At 41.0% G+C, this 21613-nt stretch overlaps 1 long non-coding RNA gene across 2 annotated transcripts in view; it reads right to left on the reverse strand.

Moving 5' to 3' along the window:
- The window catches only part of LOC102011766, a 65454-nt gene that overhangs the window by 35093 nt on the left and 8748 nt on the right, over positions 1 to 21613 (reverse strand). Inside the window, exons 1-2 of one of the 2 annotated variants that reach the window (XR_263746.2) lie at positions 17424 to 19998; positions 11379 to 11577 (exon numbers count right to left, since the gene is read on the reverse strand). This is a non-coding gene — a long non-coding RNA (uncharacterized LOC102011766). Of the gene's footprint in view, positions 1 to 11378; positions 11578 to 17423; positions 19999 to 21613 lie in introns of those variants that run through there. The other variant, XR_001230909.1, reaches the window with a different exon arrangement.

Here is a 21613-nt window from a genome sequence, read left to right on the forward strand (position 1 = left end):
TATTTTTATTTTAAAGAATAATAAAATAAGCATAAACATTATTATAGCAATCTACACTTTGTAGTTTTTCCCATACACTTCTATTCATCAATCATTTATTAATCCATACCATGTCATAAGCACTAGACATTAATACATACACACACACACACACACACACACTTTCTACTATGTTAGGCAAATCTTTGATGGTTTATGCTACCATAACAAAATACCACAGACCAGGTAATTTATAAACAACAGACATTCATTTCTCAAGCTTCTGGAGGTTGGCACTTCCAAGAGGTTGGACTATCATCCAAGTACATGATCGCATGACTGGTGTCTGGTGAGGACCTGCTGTCTGCTTCCAAGATGGTGCCTGATTGATGCATCTTTCAAAGAGGACAAATGCAATGTCTTTACACGGTGGAAGTGACAGAAGAGTAAGAAAGTGTTTTCTTTAACCCAGATCCCTTTTTTCAGGTGCCAATCACCTCCCACAGACAACACTTCTCAATACTGGTGCATTGGGGATTAAGTTATTTCTACATAAAGTTTTTCAAGGGTGCAAACTTTCAAACCACAACCAGCACACATGTAGGCACCCACATCATTTATTCCTAATGACAATGCTGTGATTTAGGTGCTACTACAATAACTTTTACCAACAATCATATGAATATTCTGTGTGATAGATGGCAAGTCACATGCTGAACACTGCATAGATTAGCTAATTTAACCTACAACAGTGTTATGAGATATGCTTTTTTTTTCATCTCCAATAGACAGATGAGACAACTGGGAATGGAAAAGGTTAAGTCATGTCCTTAAAGCTAAGGAAGTGGTGGGAACAGAGCAGGGATTCTCATCTGGGCTTCTGATTGTAACTTTCCATTGCTATCTCCATTGTTCCAGATTCCCTTGCACTAGAAGTTGATTTGGGCAGAAGTACTGAAGTATAGGACAGCTGCATTTTCTAAATGGGTAGAAGTATCCTGAGCTCTCACTTTCAGCTATAATGTTGGCATCACATAACTTTCACAACATAAAAATGACAAATTCATATTGAAAACCAAGTGGTTTCTAGAAGCAGCTCTGTTCCAGTTTCTCCTTGGTAATTCTCTTCTTTAATGGATGGACATTTTGCTTCCTATAGAGAACACATCTTGCACTTAATATTTAAATCCTGAGACTCCAACTTCCTAGGATTATTATAGGACAGGGGAAGACTTGCCCTCATTCTTTCCCCATTTTTCCCTACTCTTGTCTTGTAGGAGAATACTAGACCCTAAGCTTTCAGGACAGGTGCCATGTCTATCATACAGTGTCGCTAACTACTAACCTCATTCCTAAAACATTATAAAATAATACTGTTTGAATACAGGAATATATGTTCATGAGAGATAGTGCTATTTAGCTATTTTTTCCTGTTTTCTGAAAATGTATTCCAGATTTCTATTTATGATTTTTGCAGTTTTATTATGTTATTACTCATACCCATTTAAAGTGTACAGTTCATCAGTTTTTTGCAATATTCACGTTATGCAAACATCAGGACCATCACCACTGGAACATTTTCATCAAGACCCAAAGAAACTGTGTCATTAACAAATGGTGCTGTATAAATGCCTACAAAAGATATGATTGCCCCAAGTACGATAACAGTGTGCTTTAACTTCCATAAAATACCAATCCTCAGGTTAAAAATTCACCAGAGCCGATATATGGCATCTGGTACTTTGTTCTATCTTTTTCATGCAACAATCTCTACCTGTGAAATTCATTTATTTACTTAACAAAGGATAAAGCCTCACACACGAATCTAAGTCTAAAGAGGTATAGAATGGAGGTCAATTTGTAAGTTTGCGTCTTCTTTCTGTGTGCTTACGTTATTGGATTATAAGTACAAAGAAGACATTTTGAAAATCTGTGGTAAAGTTCATAGGAAGAGTCCTGTGGGTGATGTTTGAGTTTAAGAGAAGATGATAATTAACTGCTCCTTCTCTTCAGAGGTCAAAACTAATTAAGAAATTAAGTCAAAATCATGGAGGCCAAAATATCAACCCTGTAGCTGTGAGAGACAGGACTAAAGAATGTGACTTATCCTGTGGTAAATGTAGGCTTCCTGCTACTTTCCTCTAACTCGCAGCAAGAAAGGTGGTCTCCATACTAGGCAAAAGTAAAGTCTGTCCTTGTAAGCCCACAACATAGAGGCATTGGTCATGAATGCATAAGTGCTGCCAGCAGGCAAGTCCCAGAGAGAAAGCCACATGGCCTGTTCTGATTTGGTGAGGGACCATCAATGAAAATGCCTGGAAAAACAGAAGCCAGACTTCCCCTGGCTTCCAAGGCAGAATGTGAGAGAAGAGAAAGATGCTAATAGTGCTACTTGTATCTTTTTTGTTCTTTCCTCTGCTGATGAATGGAGAATAAGACCACTCCCTCAATAGGAAGGACAAAATGTTGTAAAAATAGAAAGTAGAGAAAGGTCACTTCCAAAGCCAGGGATGGCAGCTTTATGGACATGTATTTGCTCTGAGCGTGTAGGTCTGATTTTATCTTTTTAAAGAAAGGGGATACAGGAAGCGTCTATTACAGGAACAGTACGACCACAGGACAGGAAGGGATGCCAGTTGTGATCAGCGAGTTAGATTCATTTGAAAATGAAGAGATTTGCTGAAGACAAATGAGTGACAGTGAGGATTCAGTCTTGAGCCAGGCTGGAGAGGGTCGTGGACATGAGCCAAGGAGTGTGTGTACAAGTTGGTCAGGACTTGGAAGGCAATCAGAGCTTTTGAACATAATTATGGCAGTGCTGTAAGAAGATTAAATGGGCAGCAGGGTGCAGAATATATTATCTGGGGAGAGTTTAGAAGCAGGAAGTTTAGTTAGAGGCCTCCATGTGAGTTGGAAGCAGGAGTTACATTAATTAGTGCCATCGCAGTGGGACTGGAAGCCAGATGACATTTGTATAGTGCTTTAGAGTTTATAAAGTTCATGCCGCATTAACTACTTCATTTGATACAGCACTTGGGGGAAGTAAGTAGCTCAATGATAAACACATTGTAAGGCAGTTTGCTTGCAATAAATGCGAACTGAATAAACATGAAGAAGAAGCTCAAGAGCCTGGTGACTGTACATATAAGTGAATTCAAGTGAGGAGTCAAAGACAACTCATTACCTTCTGTACCTAGAATAATTCCTCCATTAATCAAATATTCATTGAACACTGACTATCTTTCAGGTACTGTTCCAGGTGCCAGGACTGCATCAAAGAACATGATAGACGAAGCTCTGACCCTCAGGGCGCTTATACACCAATAAGAAGAGAGGACCAGTAGATATATTAAAACACAATATATTATGTGGTGAAGAAAAATAAGTGAACATAGGAGAAAGGAAGGACATTTTTAGATAATGTGGTAGAAGAAGCCCACTTTTCAGTGACCACTGAAGAGGCTGGAAGGAAGTAGGACAGTGAGCTACAGAGAGTTCTGGAAGAGTGTTCAGGACGTGGAGAACAGCAGGGGCCATCTGGTGTGTTTGGGAACGAGCAAGGAGGAGGCCTGTGAAGGCAGGATAAAGTTAACAAGGAAAATGGTAGAAAATAAGCCCAGAAAGACTGCCAAGGCCAGGTCCAAGCAGATCTCAGCCGGGATAAGGACCTCTGCCTTCCTGTGGAAGAATCATCTGGAAGGGCCCAGAGAAGGTACCAAAGGGATCCAACAAGAGAACACGACAGCCTAACAGAGGTTAAAGAGAGTAAATGTTACAGAAGATGGAAAGTGGCAGAATCCAGATAGATACTAATACAGTTTACAGGCTGTTTTATTAGATTTGATGTGTAGGGGAAGAAAAAGAGAAATGAAGGATTCTCTTAAAGTGCGTGCTCTGAGCAGAAGGAACATAGCGGTGCCCTTACCAAGACCAGGCTAGTGGGTCAAGGAAGCAAGAACTTTGCTTGTACCCGTTATGTGTGAGGGGCCTGCTTAACTCTCCAGTGGTAATGTTGTGCAAGAAGGAAATATACAGGTCTAGAAGCAAGGGGAAAAGTCAGGGTCAGAGATACAAATTTAAGAGAGTGTCCTGTTAAGGCTCGTATCTAGATGTCCCCTGAAGCCTCATGCGGTCATAGGTAGGGCTTCTCAGAGGTGGCTGATCCAGGGTACATGCTGCTGGGATCAAGGATATGATGCTGTGATTGATTCACAGTGTGATGCCACAGTTAAGGGTGTGAGTGCTATCTCCCCTAAAGCCAGGTACTGATAAGATACAAGGGCCAGAAAGAGCTGTGGTCATGGCTTGAGGCTTGTTTCTTGTTCCTTTATTGTTTGATTCTGCGATGCCCCTGTGCCATGCTGCCCTGCCGTGGAGCCAGCTGCCTATGGACTGAAACATCTACAAATTGTGAACTAAATAAACATTTCCTCCTTTAACTTTGGGTGTCAGGTATTTTGTCTCAGCAAGGAGAAAAGTAACTAAGACACTTTGCCATCATCAATAAACAAGGCCAGGGCTGGGCATAGTGGCATACCTATAATCTGAGCTACATAGGTGGCTGGGACTTCAAGATCATGAATCTGAGGCCAGACTAGGGAACTCAAACAAAAATTAAAAAGTGAAAATTATTTAAAAATTTTAATGGCTGGGGGTGGCTGCGGATGTAGCTGAATGGTAGGCAGAGTCCTGGTTCAATCCCAAATACTGCTCCTACATACCAAAAAAAAAAAAAAAAACCTCCAAGAGCACAGTTGTACATATCAGGGACCAGTTATAGCACCCAAGATCACACTCCCATGACCCACCCAGAAGTGTGCTCCATCAATCCCCCAGTTAGCTCCCACACCAGTCAGGCTGACAGCCCAGCTTCACTACCACAGTGATACTCAAGAAAATGTTGAAGGTTAAAGAAGGACTCTCTGGAAGGAGGCTGGAGGAGGGCAAAGGAGAAGGGTGTTTTAGCAGAGTGAAGAAAACGTGGCTTTCAGTAGCACAGAGATACCTAGTAGCATGGCACATTCAAGCAGCTGCAGATATGCAGATCTATTTGGAAAGAGGAGAGAGAATAGAGATGAGAATGGAAAGATAGAATGGGGAACAGATCAAGAAAGTTCTCTTTAGCCCTTGCTAAGCAGTTTGATGGGGAAGAAGACAAAGTCAGTTAGAGAAGTGCTGAGTTTGACATACAAATGGGACATATCCAGAGAGTAACAGAATATGGAAGATCAGAACTCCAGTAACATCAGGGCAGATCTATATTTTTATTAATATCTCTATCTGCCTATAGTATTTCAAAGACTTCCTCATAAAGATCATCATTGAAGCCATAGAGGTGAATTGAATATCAAAGAATTTTAGAATGCATGGAAAAGAACAGAAGAAAAACAGAGTTGCAGGCAATACGCACAGACAGAAGGGGTGGAGTACTCAGTACAGAACACAGCAAAGAACAGCAGGGACGACTGAGAGCCACTGTCTCCAAAGCCTGGGACAAAGAGGGACTCATGAAGGAGAGTGTGCTTGACAACGCCAGACATCCAGAGAGGTTAAAGAGAGTAAATGAAAGCACTCATCACATGACATGACCAAAGGGTCGCTTGCTGACCTTTGGGTGAATAATTTAGGAAAAGATGGGGGAATTCAACAGCAATAGGTTAGATTGATTTGTGTTAGAGACAAAATAAAAGCAGACAAGGTGGACTTCAAACCTTTGTCACCAAGTCTGTCCCCTTGTCCTGCACGCCCCCTGTCATTTGTCCTCCTTGACTTGCCCCTTTTCTCCTGGCATTCTGTCTTTCCTCTCTTATTCCCCCCACTGTCTGCTGCCTCTGTATGGTCCTATGTCTTGCCAGAAACAATCCTAGCATTCAGCCCACTAGGAAGCTCTGAACAGAATCATCAAGTAGATAGGCAAATAGGCCAAGGGTTACCTTGATGAAAAAGCTTCTGTACAAGGAGATTATCTTAAGGACACATTTGACTGGAAGAATTTGCTCCAAACAGTGGTCATCTCCCAGGAGTGTGGCAAGTTGGACTTTGTGGATGAGGATGCTTTTTCATTTTTACTGTAAACACATATATACCATGTTTTTGTTTAAGGTGGTGGGAGTTGTTGTTTTATCAATTTTAAAATGTTGATTTTTCAAATTTTACACATATTTGTCAAAAAGTAAAGTAAAAGAAGTGCCTCCCCACTCTTATAATCTGCCGAAGTACCATTTGGCTAGGACCATTTATATTTCTTCTTTCTTTATGTTCTCCTCTGATAGTTCTTTGGCAGCCAGAATTAACTCAATGGAAATCTTGGCAAACTCTCAAGTCAGACATTTGTTCTCTTTAATGTCAGGGCCATATCTAGATTGTTTTCCTGTACCAATCAGTATCTGGCTTTTAATGCAATTGGATCTTTGCATATCCAAAAACCACTTATGCAAATTAAAACAATGACTCCACTCAATAAACTGGGGATGATAACCACAGTTATTATGAGACTAAGTGAAGCTAATCAAAGCTCCATCTTCATAATTTTCTTTTTCAAGACCAACAGCTGAAACAAGTGGAATCAGGAAGGGAATAATTGGCCACTTAGTATAATCCTTGCTATTCATAATGGAAATAAACAGCATAAATAGCAAACAAATTAACTGCTTCTCCCTCTGAGTCAATCAATTACTAAGTTTTGACAACTCCACTTCCTGAATGTTTTTCTTCTTCACTGACTTTTCCATCTTTTTTCTCCTTCTGTGGACCAGGACACCAGCCACCCAGTTTCTATTTTTGTTTCTATTTTTGTTCCTCTTAAATGCAATATTCCACACAAGTCACCAAAATGAATTCTCTAATGCCAAAATCAAACTGTCATCTTGCTTAACACGTTGGGTGACCCTTAAAGTGTCATGGGACAGTTTCACTGCCCTGCGCAAGATCGTCGGTTGCTGGTATCCTACTGGTGAATCTTAGTCTGAGTTTCATCTCACACTCATAGTGGCAAAATAGAGCTTTCTTGCCTGGAGTTGGGTTGTTGTGTGGAATTCGAGTCACCGCCAGGCTCTCCTCTCTCTTGTGGTGAGTTTGCCATTGGGGACTTTCATGTCCTCTTGCCTCATTGCATCAAGTTCAGCACCACTATAGTCCACTGTGGCAGGCTTTCCTAATTTTAGCATTTAGTAGGAAGAGCCTTTCCAGAAGGCTTTCGAGATTCTTATGCAAATATATCTAATCCTTCACTAAACTTCTGAAAACTGAGAAGAAGCCCTTGCTACATCACAAGTTTAAAAAAAAAGTTTGTGCTTCATTTCCAAAGTCAAGACACAACTTAATTCATTTTTTGTTTTGTATTGTTTTTGGTTTGTTTGTTTGTTTGTTTTGAGACAGTATCTCGCTATGTAGCACAGGCTGGAACTCGCTTATGTAGCCCTCAAACTCATGGTGATCCTCCTGCCTCAGCCTCCTGAGTGCTGAGATTACAGGCACACACCACCACACCCAGCTCAATTCTTTTTATAAGGAATGGTGCACCATTATGACATTCTGCATTCACCTCTTAATAAAACTTTATGTCATGATGCACACTATGACATGAAAATAATCCAATTTATATAAAATGCAACTCACTACAAATATGCACATATCTTATAGCTGCACATCTCTCCTTAGAAATTACTTTTCTGGCAATATCCCCTAATAATGTTATTGCTATTTTATTTGTGACCTAATAAATCATTTCCTGGGGTCAGTAGCATTGAGATCAGAAACTTCTCTAACTCTAGCCAGAATCCAAGTGAACTTCAATGAATCAATTATTTTTTATGCTAGACTTCTGAAAGAAGGAAGCAAAGAAGCTGCTAAGTGTGGATCTGTCAGAGACCAATCTCACGAGCTGTTAAACGGCTCCTGTATCTGTAGAATTCAGTCATACAAATGCACAGAAATATCCATCTGTAGTTCTTAGGGTCTATCAATATTTTGGGGGAAAGATTTTCAAACTTGTCACATTCAAACCCTTTCATGCTACTTCTGGAAGATCTTACCACAGACATCCTGACAACTAGCAAGGTATGGTATTTCTAAAGATCCTTAAATATGTAAAAATACAAACACCAGCCACATGTATGTCTTCAAGTCCTTCCACTCTTCTGAGGCCATGCAGTCTTCAAAGTCCAAGCTACAGCAGACAGACATTTAAGGACATTAAGTAGCTCCAAAACATCTAGAAGGGCCAAAGAGTCCTGTGTGAGAGCTATGTAGCTTGGCAAAATGAAATCCAACTTAGGTGACAAGTTGGTTTGAGATTATGTGACATTGTCAGGAAAGACTAAGAAAACTTTGGGTCCTTCTTCATATTATAGGGTTTTTTGCAAATAGAAATCTTGCAACTGAATGCCCCCTCTTTCCTTGGCTTTCAAAAAATACATCCTTCAATCATTAGTCCTGACAGTACCTTCCTAATAAGGCTTGGCAGCTTCCACCTCCTTTTTGGAATCATCTTGTTTATGTGGGTGTAATGGTTGATACATTGTGTCAACTTGAGAAGTTCAGAAGCTTCACTAAGTAACTCGGCAGGGGGCCAGAGTCTTCACTTTGTAAATATCCTCAGCTTGTGCAAGAGGAGGGCAGGAGATGGTGTGGGTATAAAGGATCCACCCTAGGGCAGGTAACCTGCATACAATATAAGACAGGAAAAGAGGCTTGTTCTCCTCTCTTTTGCTCTTGTTGCTTTTGCTGTCTTCTGTGGCCATGAACTTTTGCCCTTCTGCCATGCCACCCTGCCTTGCAGCCAGCTGATTATGGACTGAAACTTCCACAAATTATGTGCTAAATAAATCTTTCCTTCCTTAATTTTGGGTGTCAGGTATTTTGCCCCAGTAATGAGAGAAAATGAATTAAGGCAGTGGGATAAACTTCATAAAACCTGGGTAGGAATTCTAAATGAATAATTTGAGTAAAACTCATAACATATCACCATAGCAAACTATTGCTAGAACTGTATCACTAGAACTTATTAAGTACACTGTGGATTATCAAAAAAATGTTTACTACTTAACTACTTCAAGGTATAATGTCTTCAGTCTTTACACATCCAAGTCATCATTCATTTAATATCCTAAGATTGCCTGAGCTCCATACCAGAAACATTGGGAACGTGTAACCACCTTCCTCCCCTGAATACAGATCCACCCACACACACACCAGTGAGCACACTTTTCCCATTCCCATGTCAGCATCTCCATGGCACCCAAGTGAGGTTGTGTCCTCTGAGCACCCTCTGTCCCCACTTATTTGCTCCCAGATAATAGGTGTAACAGATTGTTGTAGCTTGTATCTAGATGTCCCCCCAAAGCCTCATGCCCTCATAGGTGGGTGTCTTGGTTACTTTTCTCTTGTTGCTGGGACAAAATACCTGATGCCCAAAATTAAGGAAGGAAAGGTTTATTTCGCTTACAGTTTGTGGAGGTTTCAGTCCATACTTGGCAGATTACAAGGCAGACTGGCACATGGCAGAGAGCTACAGCTCATGATGGCAGAACACAGCAAAGCAACAAGACACACACAAGGGAGGAATGGGGGAGGAATGGCCTCAAGTAGTCTCTTCCTCTCCCTTACATATGCAAACTATCCACCCCAGGGTGGGTGTAGCTCTCATACCCATAATCAATCAAACTCTAAAAGCCTGCCCCATGGCCACATGAGGCTTTGGGGGGACACACAGACACAAATCATAACAGTGGGGCTTTCTGGAGGTGGCTGTATCTATGGTGTGTGATAACTAAATTGATTTAGCATAGTTCTGGGTATGGATAATGGAAGACCCACCCTGGATGTGGGTGGTACCAATCAATAGTTTGTAGCCTGGATAGGCTAAAAGGGAAAGGCAGACTGCTACTGCTACTGCTACTGCTACTGCTACTGCTACTGCTACTGCTACTGCTACTGCTGCTGCTTCTTTGTTGCTGCCTCCTGCCTACCCTGCCATGGGCTATTTCTCCTCTGTGAGGTCTCTCTGCCATGCTGCTCTTCCTTGGAGCCAACCAACTATGGACTAAAATCCCTACCAATTGTGAGCTGAAATAAACCTTTCCTCCTTTACCTTGTGGGTATCAGGTATTTTAACTCAGCAACAAGAAAAGTAACTAAGACATGGATGCTATTGTTTGTTTTCTTCATCGGAGATCACGTCACCCTAAATGGAGCTGCTCCATCCAGGAGACTATGATTTTACCAATTCCCTTCAGAGAAAACAAGATCCAATGACTGACAGGTACAAGGTTTAAAATCATACCCTTTTTCCAAAGAGACCACCTCTCTGAGGCAATTCTTCTTCCAAAGAGCTTGAGGCCCACATTAGCCCCCAGCCAAACCCACTTCCACAGGAAAAAGAGTTTGGTAGACTTTTGCTCCTGGAGGGTACTATTAATCAACACAGAAGGGCAACACTTTAGATTTGAGTGTCAGCACCACATTGCTAAAAGATTAATCACCTTCTGGATATGCAGCCCTCTTCTCTATGCAGGGATTTGTAACCAAAGAGGAAAACATCACATCTATTTCCATATAATAGGGCTTTGAGTCTGCTCTTTCTCAACTGTGTCTCAAGGAGAGAAGCAGTCTCCACGAGGACAAAAAGAACTTAGAATTGGCACTTACATTAAAAAATTTCTTAAATATGTTGAGACACAAAGCATAGGATCCAAAAAATTAAACTGTTATAGATTCACACTGTCCCAAGCTCAACCACAGTCATGCACAAACTAAACCATATTTTACTCAGTCCTTTAGGGATTCTGGTAAGAAGCCATGTATGTGAACACAAGAAAGTTCTTGGGGAGTCCAGATGTGCAAGAAGTGTGGGTGGCATAGGGTAGATGCCCATTCAGGCTGCCACATGGGTGGGTGGGCTAAGTTGGAGACATACACAGATTGCCATGGGAGTAAAGAGTCGCAAGTAGTCAACATTATATGCTGAGGAGAGGAAAGTCAGCAGTTTTCACTGAGTGTGTGACATCTGATCTGTGCTTGAGAGGATCAGAAGTGGGTTAGCAAGAAGCAAAGAAGAGGGAAATCCCAGGCAGAGAATCACTAATGGCACAAAGGTGTGGATGTAGATGGCAGATCCAGGACTCAGAAAGCACAGGCTGCCCGCAGGGGTGTGGCAGGAGATGAGAATGGAATCCACTCCAGAAGGTCTAGAGGACTATGGAAATTGTTCCAGCAGGGAGTGCTTTGTGTTATACAGACCAGCCTATCTTCCATGTGAGGAGCAGAGAAGAGAGAAGAGAAAGCAGTGAAACCAGTCAGGAGGCTTTTGCAGTGTTACATGCTGCTCAGTGTGTAGTTAGTTAGCGCATGCCCAGCACCATTCTAAGCATTTTATACATTTTTTTTTACTTAATACTCACTTTGAATGTGACAAATACTCATGTATTTCAAATGGAAGGAGGAAGCTGAGCCACAGTAGTTTAAGTTTCATGGGCAGTCACCCCTGGTAAATGCAGAACAATGAATCGGGGGGTCTGGCTTCCGAGTCTACAGGCTTTCTGTTCCTCAGTCTTGAATCTCCAAGAGACACATTCTGGGGCTATCCTTAGGCAGTGGTAACTGGGATAGAGAAAAGAGAACAAAACCAATGGTACTTCAGGGAGATGACAGGTGAGACAAATATCGAAGCAAAAATAACTAGATTTCCAGTTTCAGTAAACCAGGAAAATGTCTTAGAATTAATGAGAGGGAAGCAGCAGCTTCAGGGATGAATAACCAGGGTGAAGCAAGCCAAGTTGGTAGAGATTGACACACTTCCTAATCCCATGTTCAAAGCCTCACCGCTTTCCCTTGTCAGTGATAGGACAATCTCTCCCATCGTCCACAACTCATTGTCATAATACCTGCTCTCTTTTGCTCTGACAAAATCTGTTCTAAAGAAAGTTTCTGGTACAGATGCTGTTCATACAATGATATCACTGACTTCTCTCTCCTGGGTGGCTCTGATCTTGCCTAAGTTACTTTCTTCTTGCTGGGACAAAACACCTGACATCCACAAGTTAAAATAGGAAAGGTTCGTTTTAGCTCACAGTTTGTAGAGGTTTCAGCCCACCATCAGCTGGCTCCAAGGCAGGGTGCTATAGCAGAGAAGATACAGTTCATGGTGTGGCAGGCAGGAAGTAGCACACCTTTCTTCTTCCTTCCCTTTTTACTCCATATGGGCTACAAGCCTTTTGGTTGGTGCCACCCACACTCAGGGTGAGTCTTTCTTTTCAGTAAATCCATCATCCACATCCAGAACTGTACTAAGCTGATCAGTGGACTAAAGCAGTATCACACACCCATGATTCAGTCACTCCCCAAAAGCCCCATCTACGAACTCATGAGGCTTTGGTGGGACATGTAGATATAAGCCACAACAGATATTTATTAAATGAGACTCTTTGCCTTTTGTCAAAAGAATTAGTAAAAATAAAGAGAATGTGTTGGACAGACTCTCCAGTATTCACGAAGCCCCTACCCTGCCTAAGATAGTCAGCCCTACTTCCCATGACAAAACCTGAAATAGAAACATATTGGGTCTCCCATTAATTCAACAGCTGTTGGTTGGACTGGGGTACTTCTCAAAGTGTTTCATAGGACACAAAAAGCCATACAGAATAGAGATGCCTTGGGAGCTTGTAAGCTAATTCCCTAAAACTTCCAAGTCTTCTTTCAAAATATTCCTTTTAAGAGAATTATTTAAAGAATCAAGCACCTCTCTGTTTTCCTTCACCCTTCCCTTTTTCACTCTCTCTCTCTCTTTCCTGTCTTCTTGCCCTAACTCCTAGTTATTTTTATCAAAAGAAAGTGGAAGAAGAAAAACTGAGGCACAATACAAATTTTGAAGAGTTTATTTGAGCAAACAGTAATGCATGAATTGCTGGAAACACCAAACCAAAAGAAGTTTGGGGGTTTCATCAAAATGCTACGAACAGGGTTTAGTTATTGTTGCTTTTATTGTTGTAATTGTTATTGTTGTTGTTGTAGTCATGTCAGTGGTGTGTAGGACCTCAAACATACTATATTAGGTAAGCTCTCTACCACTGAGCTACAATTCCAGCTGCAGAACAGGCTTTTATAAAGTGGATATGGAAATAAAGAAAATACTTGATTGGTTATAGCTATTGCCTATTTGGTTTGTCCCCGACAAGTCCCTCGTTATATGAGTTTAAATTAGGTGGCTGCTTCTGACTGGTTGAAACTAAGTTTGGTTTTTCTGTAATACAAGCATTTAAAGTAATGATCCAATTTAAGTTTTGATTATGTTTGTGACTCAAGCAAAGTTATGGTTATTTTCAAGGCCTAACTGACTTTATTGGCTCAGGGATTTCTCAAGCTGGTCTCTATTTTAATTTGCTTTGACAATTGCTCACTTTAGTTATCCTCTGAGCCAACTGAGAATGTGACCAAACACATTCAGTCACTGTTATGGTTTGTATCTAGATGTTCCCCAAAGCCTCATGCAGTCATAGGTGGGGGCTTTATCAGAGGTGGGTGGACCTAGAGTGTGTGATGCTGGGATTAAGGATGTGATTACTAAATCAGTCCACTGATTGGTTTGGTACCACCCTAATCCTGGTATCTTACATAGAGTATAAAAGGGGCAGAAAGAAGCTGCTAAGCTGCATTGGTTGCTTCTGTTGTCTTCTACCTGCAATGAACTGTTTCTCCTCTGCAATGTCCTCTCCCATGCCACCCTGCCTTGGAGCCAGCCAGTTATGGACTGAAACTTCTAGAAACTGTGAGCTAAATAAACCTTTCCTCCTTTAACTTTGGGTGTTAGCTATTTTGTCTCAGCAATGAGAAAAGTAACTAAGATAGTCACTACACTGGGGGAGTGGACATCGTCACTGGGGCAGAGTCATGTGGATGTTATCATCATCAATAGTTGCATGGGGACAGAAGTTGATATTGTCACTGTCATCAGTAACTGTATGGCCATCACTGTTCAAGGGGACTGAGTTCCTCACGCTGTCTAATCCAGATGGCAATCATCTGATGTGTGAGTGAATGCTGGGAGAGCATCTAAAACCTGTAGGAGGACACCATGTAGCAAAAGGAAGGATAGTGACTAAAAAGAATTGAAAGCTCCCTGGAGCAGAAATTCCTAGAAGCTGAATTTATAGAAATAATATCACCTGATGCTAAAACACTTGTATATATTCTTTTAAATCTTTTCAATTTTTGACAGTTCCTAATAACTGTATATACCTTACACTTTTGAATGACTAGCGTGTTTGAAACTCATCTACTTTAAAAATCTTCATATGCAAAGCTAAAGAGCTGAGTTTGTAAAGCTTAAAGAAAAGCAATATTGCCACGAAAGTTTTTTTTTATAAAGTCTTAGAGACATTACTAATAGCCTCTTCTAATTCAGAAATGCCATTGGAAGGAACCAATCCCAGAACTACATGTATTGAGAGGGCTAGTAGGGCTTGGATTTCTCTTAGGAGTTAGTTTATGGACAAACGAACGCAAGTTAATGGTTTGATTTGCAGAGCAGATTTTTTTTTTCATTTTAAAAATAAAAGGAGGAAAACATTAACAGACTGACAACTTTTACAAAATAGCAAAAGAACAGTACAGACAATACGGAGTTACAAACAGAGTGGTAGGGAATTAACAATGGTGGTTGTTTTACATACTGATATCTTCAAAGTGGTTTCTCATGAAAACAGATATAGACATGCAATACTGATCAGTCAAGGACTCATTCACAGTTTCTTTCAGCAAAGAAATAGAAGATAGTAGAACAACTATGTTAACTATCCTGTAATACATACATACAAAATTTCTCCTTCTTTCCCTTCTCTTTTCCCACATCCCAGTTGCCCTTTACCCTTGAGTGCTTTCCTATCATATTACAATATCTATCATACCTCCTAGTTTAAATTAACTCTTTCAGGTTTTACACTACTAACACAATGCAGTGCTTGCACATGCAGGTCTGATTTATTTCACTTATGAGTATGGTCTCTAGTTGTGGCCATTTTAATATAAAGGCCTCAAGTTTATCTTTCTTTATAGCTGAGTAATATTCCATTATATAGAAGTACCACAATTTTCTTATCCAATCCTCGGTGGATGAACATTTGGGTTGCTTCCACATTTTAGCAATTACAAATTGTGCTGCTATGAACATAGGTGCACATATATAGCTGTGATATATTTTTAGATCTTCTGGGAAAATACCCAGAAGGGGAATAGCTGGGTTGAATGGGACCTCTAGACTTAGTTTCCTGAGGAATCTCCAAACTGATTTCCACAGTGGTTTCACCAGTCTGCATTCCCACCAGCAGTGGAGAAGGGTTCCTATTTCTCCACAGCCTCGCCAGCATTTGTTATTGGTTGATTTCTTAATGCTAGCCATTCTTACTGGGGTAAGGTGGAATCTCAATGTTGTTTTAAGCATTTCTCAAATGACTAATGATGTTGAAGATTTTCTCATGTATTTATTTGCCATTTGTATTTCCTTATCTGAGAAGTGTGTATTCATCTCAGCTGCTCATTTTTGGATTGGGTCTTTGAATTGGGGGCGGGGGGCGCTGATGTTTTTAAATTCTTTATATATTCTAGATAGAAGCCCTTTGTCTGAGGGACCATCAGCTAAAACTTTTTCCAAGTTTGTGGGTTTTCTTTTTACTCTGCTAGTGATTTCTTTAGATGTGCAGAAACTTTTCAGTAGGATGAGATCCCAGTTGTTGATTCTTTCAAGTGTTTCACTTGCAGTTTGGTTTTTGTTCATGAACTCTTTGCCTACTCCTGTGTCTTCAAGGTTTTTACCTACTTTCTATTCCAATAGATTTAGTGTTTCTGCTTTAATATTGAGATCTGTGAACCATTTTGACTTGAGCTTGGTGCATGGTGATAGACTTGGGTCTATTTTCAGTCTTTGGCAGGTATTGAGCCAACTTTTCCAGCACCATTTATTAAAGAGGTTATCATTCTTCCAATGAGTTTGTTTGGCCCCTTTATCAATCAAACATTAGGTGGCTGAGTGTGTTTTTGGTTGTGGCTGTTTCTTCCAGTCTGTTCCATTAATCCTCAGGTCTGTTTTTTAGCTAGTACCAAGTTGACTTTATGACCGTAGCTTTGTAGTATAATTTCAAGTCAGGGATTGTGATTCCACCTGACTTATACTTGTTGTCCAGGATTGCTTTTGCTATTCTGGGTCTCTTCTGGTTCCAGATGAATTTAAGGCATGCTTTCTCGAGATCTGTGAGGTATGCTAATGGTAGTTTAAAGGGAACTGCATTGAATCTGCACAGCAGTTTTGGGAGTATGGCCATTTTCACAATGTTGGTTCTTCCTATCCATGAGCAAGGAATATTTTTCCATTTACTGAAATCTTCTTTGATCTCTTTTTTCAGAATACTGTAGTTTCCATTGAAGAGATCTTTTACTTCTTTTGTTAGCTGGATTCCTAAATATTTCATTTTCTTGGATGTTATTGTGAAAGGTATGGTTTCCTTAATTTCTCTCAGTCTGTTTGTTGTTTGTGTATAGGAATGCTATCTATTTCTTGGTGTTGACTTTGCATCCACTACACTCAGAGCAGATATTTTGTATTGAAACACTAGGAGTCACTTGTCTTTATCTGCAGTGACCATTCCAATTTATACTGGAATGTATCTGAGCAATTCCTGATTAAGAGGCAGTTCTTATACATTGTGCTGCTTTGGGGAAAAAAAAACCTGTTATTTTTAGGGGTAAACTTAAGTTTTGAGATTCTTGGTTTGGGCAAGTCTCAAATCTATTGCCCTCAGTTTTCTAAAGAATTAGGTGATAAGAAACATTTCTAATTACTGAATTTAGGTAAAGAGTTTACTATAGGCTGGGATTAGAAAATAGTTTGGGAAAATCTATCCAGATTATAATATTAGTAGTAGACACAGGTAAAGGAGGATTTTGTGTGGTTACATAGGGAAAATATCACCCAAATAGTTTCAACACATAAATGAGAAGCAATAAAGAATCAGATAGGGGGAGGAGGAGTTGTCATCATTCTGATTACTAAAAATACAGAGAGGGAATTTGTCTTTGACTTGAAGATGATAAAAAAAATATACGGTCGGCGAGAACTCATTAGTTAGGGTTGGGAATATGTCCACATCCCAGTGGGTTATTGCCAGACTGTCTTAATGACTAGACACAACTGTATAAACATATATAAAGTTCATTATCCATATGGGCACAAATCCAGCATTCTGCCTGTAGATGCTATTTTTGTACATTATCCATTAAGGGGTATTTGCATTCCATGTTAGCGAAGCCTAATAAAATTAAAATTTAAAATGTAATGAAAGCAGCATGTGCAGAAGTTAAAAGGAGATGTTGTACAAAAGCAAACCCACAGGGAGAAGTCCAACCAAGACATAACCATGATCTATGACCCTCCAAATAAACTCCTAAAGTAGACTAACCTTCCAGTGGCCACTCCACCCTCTGAAGTATCTTTCCTGCTGAGGATATGCAGCAGACGGAAATGAAGAACAGTGGCAGGGAGGGCTAGAGAAAGAGAAGTTATGTGATTCGGGAAGGGAGTGGCAAAGAGCAAGTGGTAAGAGAGACGAAGAGGAGCAGTCCAGACCAGGGACCACTTCCTCAAACCCGCTCACCAGCCTGCAAGCCTCCCACTCAGTCTTGCCAAGAGTCTTTGTCATTAGCTAATAGGGTTTTTTTTATTAAGTTAGAAATATTTTTAACATGATTATTCTGGTTATTCAGGGGAGACCTTCCTCTTGACAAACACTTCTACTGTACTGGCATGCTACCATCTGAAGACAGCCAACTATCTTCCTCGTTTTCCACCTGCGGGTCCCCCATCGGAGCCTGTAGACACGTGTAAGTTCACTGCCTGCCCCAGGGAATAGAAGTGGAGATTAGAAAATAAAAGCTTGTCTCTCTCATGTTCACTGAACCCTCCACTTCCTGTTCCAGGCAAAGAAGAAGAGGGGAAAGACACTGGGCTGAACACCATTCCGGCAGAGAGGGAAAGACTCAAGCCCAGGTGGCCAAGTGGCTGTGAGCTCCTAGGAACAGAGCTCCCAGCAAGGGGGCCTGGAGGGAAACAGAGAAACAGACTCACTTGGCATGATAGGGCCTGTGGGGACCATGAACAAAGAGCAGAAGCCTCCACCCATGCATTTTCTGGCAGGGAACAAAACCAAAGAACCATGTCAAAGGGAAAAAGAGAGCACTTGGCAGAAGTGAGAATTTCTGCTCTCTCCTTTTCTCAATGGCTTACTGAACGGGACGTCAACGTTCAGATTAAAGTGCTTTGTAGTGCATTTTAATGTAGTCTTTACCACTCCAATTTCAGGTTTGAACTTTATGCTCAAAGTTTCTGATTCTTCCTCAACTAATTAGACACCCTTCAACCTAAAGTGGTAAAGGCTTGGTGCAGGGAAACTAACACAAGGCATCTCCGGCTTTTCCCTGGCTCTCCCTTGTCCTATAGGGTGACATTACTGGTACCAAGGGACAGCAGCGCACTAGAGGAATGAAGACACTGCAGACCATGCAAAGACAGAGGGTCACTTCCTCAGAAATCAAACAAACATGCTTCAGTCAAGAACAGCCAACAAAATCGTCCTGTATTTTGTCCTGAAGGCAAAATAACAAGAACAAAAACAGGGTCAGAACAGGGTAGAAGGGGAACGCTGGCTAAAAATATAAAGGGAATCAAAGAGAATGCCCTTTCTTCAATGTCCCAGAGAGTCAGCACATAAAGCTGCTACATAAGGACACAATTTCCTCTAAGGTAAATCATAGCCCTGAAAACTACCGAGCCTCATAAAATAAAGTTAACCTTTGGAGCTGTGTCATCTGGCAGGGGAAACAATTACACTACGATGAGAAGAGTGCATTTCATGTGTTCAACTGACCCATTAGATTGTTAATAAATTCGACCAGAAAAAAAAAAAAAAAAAAAAAAAAAAACCTGGGCACTTTACCTGTCCCTGCTTACTAGACTAACTGCCCGCCTTTTTACACTGTGACAGTGACTAACCTTTGGACTGGGAGCTGAGGGCTGGGACTCTGATTTTGCATGCTGTCACCTTCACTACTTCCCATGGTGCTGAAAATGCCCAACAAATATGCAGGGAAGACACGGATGGATGATCTAGTGAACCCTCACTGCTCGGATCCGCAAAGGATGTGTGCGTTGGCTACTGCCCCATTATTTGTGAAGCAATCAAGTTTTGCTGTGACTTGTACAGCTTAGGCCAAAGAAAAGCAGTAAGTGGGAGGTCCTGCAGTGTTTTATTTTGCTTTGTTGTGCTTTATTTTTTCTGACCTGTGAGGGGTAGACCTCAGTAATGGGCAAAGCCCCTAGCTTACAGCTAGAGAACAAGGATATCAAAGCACATCTGATGTTATGGGCATTTTATGACAGCAAAATTTTCTCAAAAATAGGAATATTCAATACCCATTCATGGGTAGTGAGAGTACAGTGGGGTTAGAAATAAGAGATAAAACCACCTAACCTGAAGATTTTAGGGGCTAAGCAAGTAGTGAAAGATCAGGGGAAAACTCCTGGGCATGCAGTAAGGAATCAGAGCATGAACGGAGAAAAAAAAAGAGAAGTGCAAAAGATGGGTCAGATCGACAGTGGGTTCATCTTCTCAAGCACATGCTCTAAGGAATCACTGTACATGAAGATGCAGGCAGCATGACGAGTGCCACACCCACGCACCAGAAGGGACTGGTGTGTTAACGTGCTCCTCACGGATCCCACTCCTGCTCTCCCCTTCAGCTGACCAGCATGCAACCATGCCCAAGTCTCTTCCATATTAAAAGGACACACATAAGCCATGTGTGGCGGCAGACATCTCTAACAACAGAACGCTGCAAAGCTGATGCTGGAGGATCACAAGTTTGAGCCCAGCCTGGGTGACTTACCAACTTAGTGACATCTTGCCTCAAAATGAACAATAAAAAGTGCTGGGGATGCAGCTCAGGGAAAAGCCCTAGGTTCAATCCCCAGTCCTTAAAAACAAACAAACAAATAACAACCAAAAAAAACCTCCAAATAAATCAGACAACAAATCAGCAAACTTTCCTGCTTGCAGCCCAGTGTTGTCAGCGTAGTTGTTTCTGTGCCTTCCTGCTCCTCTTGTGTGTACACAGCTGATACTCTTTCTCCCACTGAGGACAATGAAGTCACTGCTCTTGTTGCTAAAGCCAAAGGCCACACGGCTGTCTGTGCCCTCTCAGCAGGATCTGACACTGGTGACCACTTCCTCATTCTTTCCTGGACTCCCATGCAAATGCCCCCTTGAGGTATCTTGTTGTCTTCCGCCTCTCCTTCATGGATTCCTCCTCCTCTGATCATTTCCTACCTGAATGCTGGTGCCTGTCCTCGTCTTCTGAGATAATCCTCTTTCCTGCTGCACATCTTATGAGATATCACCCATTCTCTTGGGCTCCATACACATGCAAACGACATGGCTGTCAAATCTGATTCATCTTAGACTGCTCCTCAGATGCTCACACCTGCACACATGCACCTGTTTTTGTGTTATCTTACTTTTGCTATATCATATGCTGAATACGCAAGCTGATTTTGCCTTTCTGAGGCAACCTGGACCTTAAAGATCAAAATGAAATGGGTAAGAGCCAAAACTGCACATAGCAAAATTTATTACAGGTGAAAAGCTAGCTTTAGAATCACCTACCATTGGTAACTTCCAGTGCTGCAAAAATTGTCTCAGGGAAATAGACTTGGTTTTTAAAAACAGTAAAATATAGCTGATAATAGCAAAAACAGCAAATAAAAAAATTACTATTACTCACAAGTTGATAAAAAATCTTGCATGGGTGAACTGATAAAAGTTCAGATGTGCAAAATTAATTTCACGTCATAAAAATACTGGCATTGAAATGAAATTTACCATAGAAAAAGCTTTGCAAAAATTTGACCAAGATGAAGAAAAAGAAGTTGATAAGCTGGGAATGGTGATGCCCTCCTACAATCCTAGCCACTCAGGAGGCTGAGGTAGGAGGATGGCAAATTCAAGCCCTGTCTGGACAATTTAGCGACTAGAGAGACCTTGTCTCAAAATTAAAACATAAGAAACAACAGAAGATGTAGCTAAGCGTGAAGCAGCTAGATTCAATGCCCAGTACTACACACACACAAATAAATTGATAAATCAAGACTCCATTATAGAATATACACAACAAAGACATCATCCAGATAGAAATAATGCTAATAAAAGAAAAAAACAAAGTGGAAACAATTGGAAAGAGCTTAAATCTGCCACAGAAAATGAGTCAAAGAATTAAATTGGCTTAATGGAGTTCACCTGGAACAAACCTTTGTCACAAAGTCCATGTCATTCTGATGGAAGCTATAGATTTAAAACAAACACAGCAGGGCCAGAATATAGGGGAGCTCAAAACAATGGAGTCAAAACGTTCTGCTCTCCCTAAGGGTCCCTCAAGCCCCACAATTTCCCCACCACCTTAGTCCTTGCTGCTGCAACAGAAAAAACACAGACTGGGTAAATTATAAGTAATGGAAGGCCATCTAGGGAGACAGTCAGACAGATAGACAGACAGACAGGAAAAGGGTAAGAATTCCCAGGACAACTGCCTTCCTCCCATG

The sequence above is a fragment of the Chinchilla lanigera genome, unplaced genomic scaffold, assembly GCF_000276665.1.
Source record: "Chinchilla lanigera isolate Chin_1 unplaced genomic scaffold, ChiLan1.0 scaffold00079, whole genome shotgun sequence".
NCBI classification, from domain to species: Eukaryota; Metazoa; Chordata; class Mammalia; order Rodentia; family Chinchillidae; genus Chinchilla; species Chinchilla lanigera.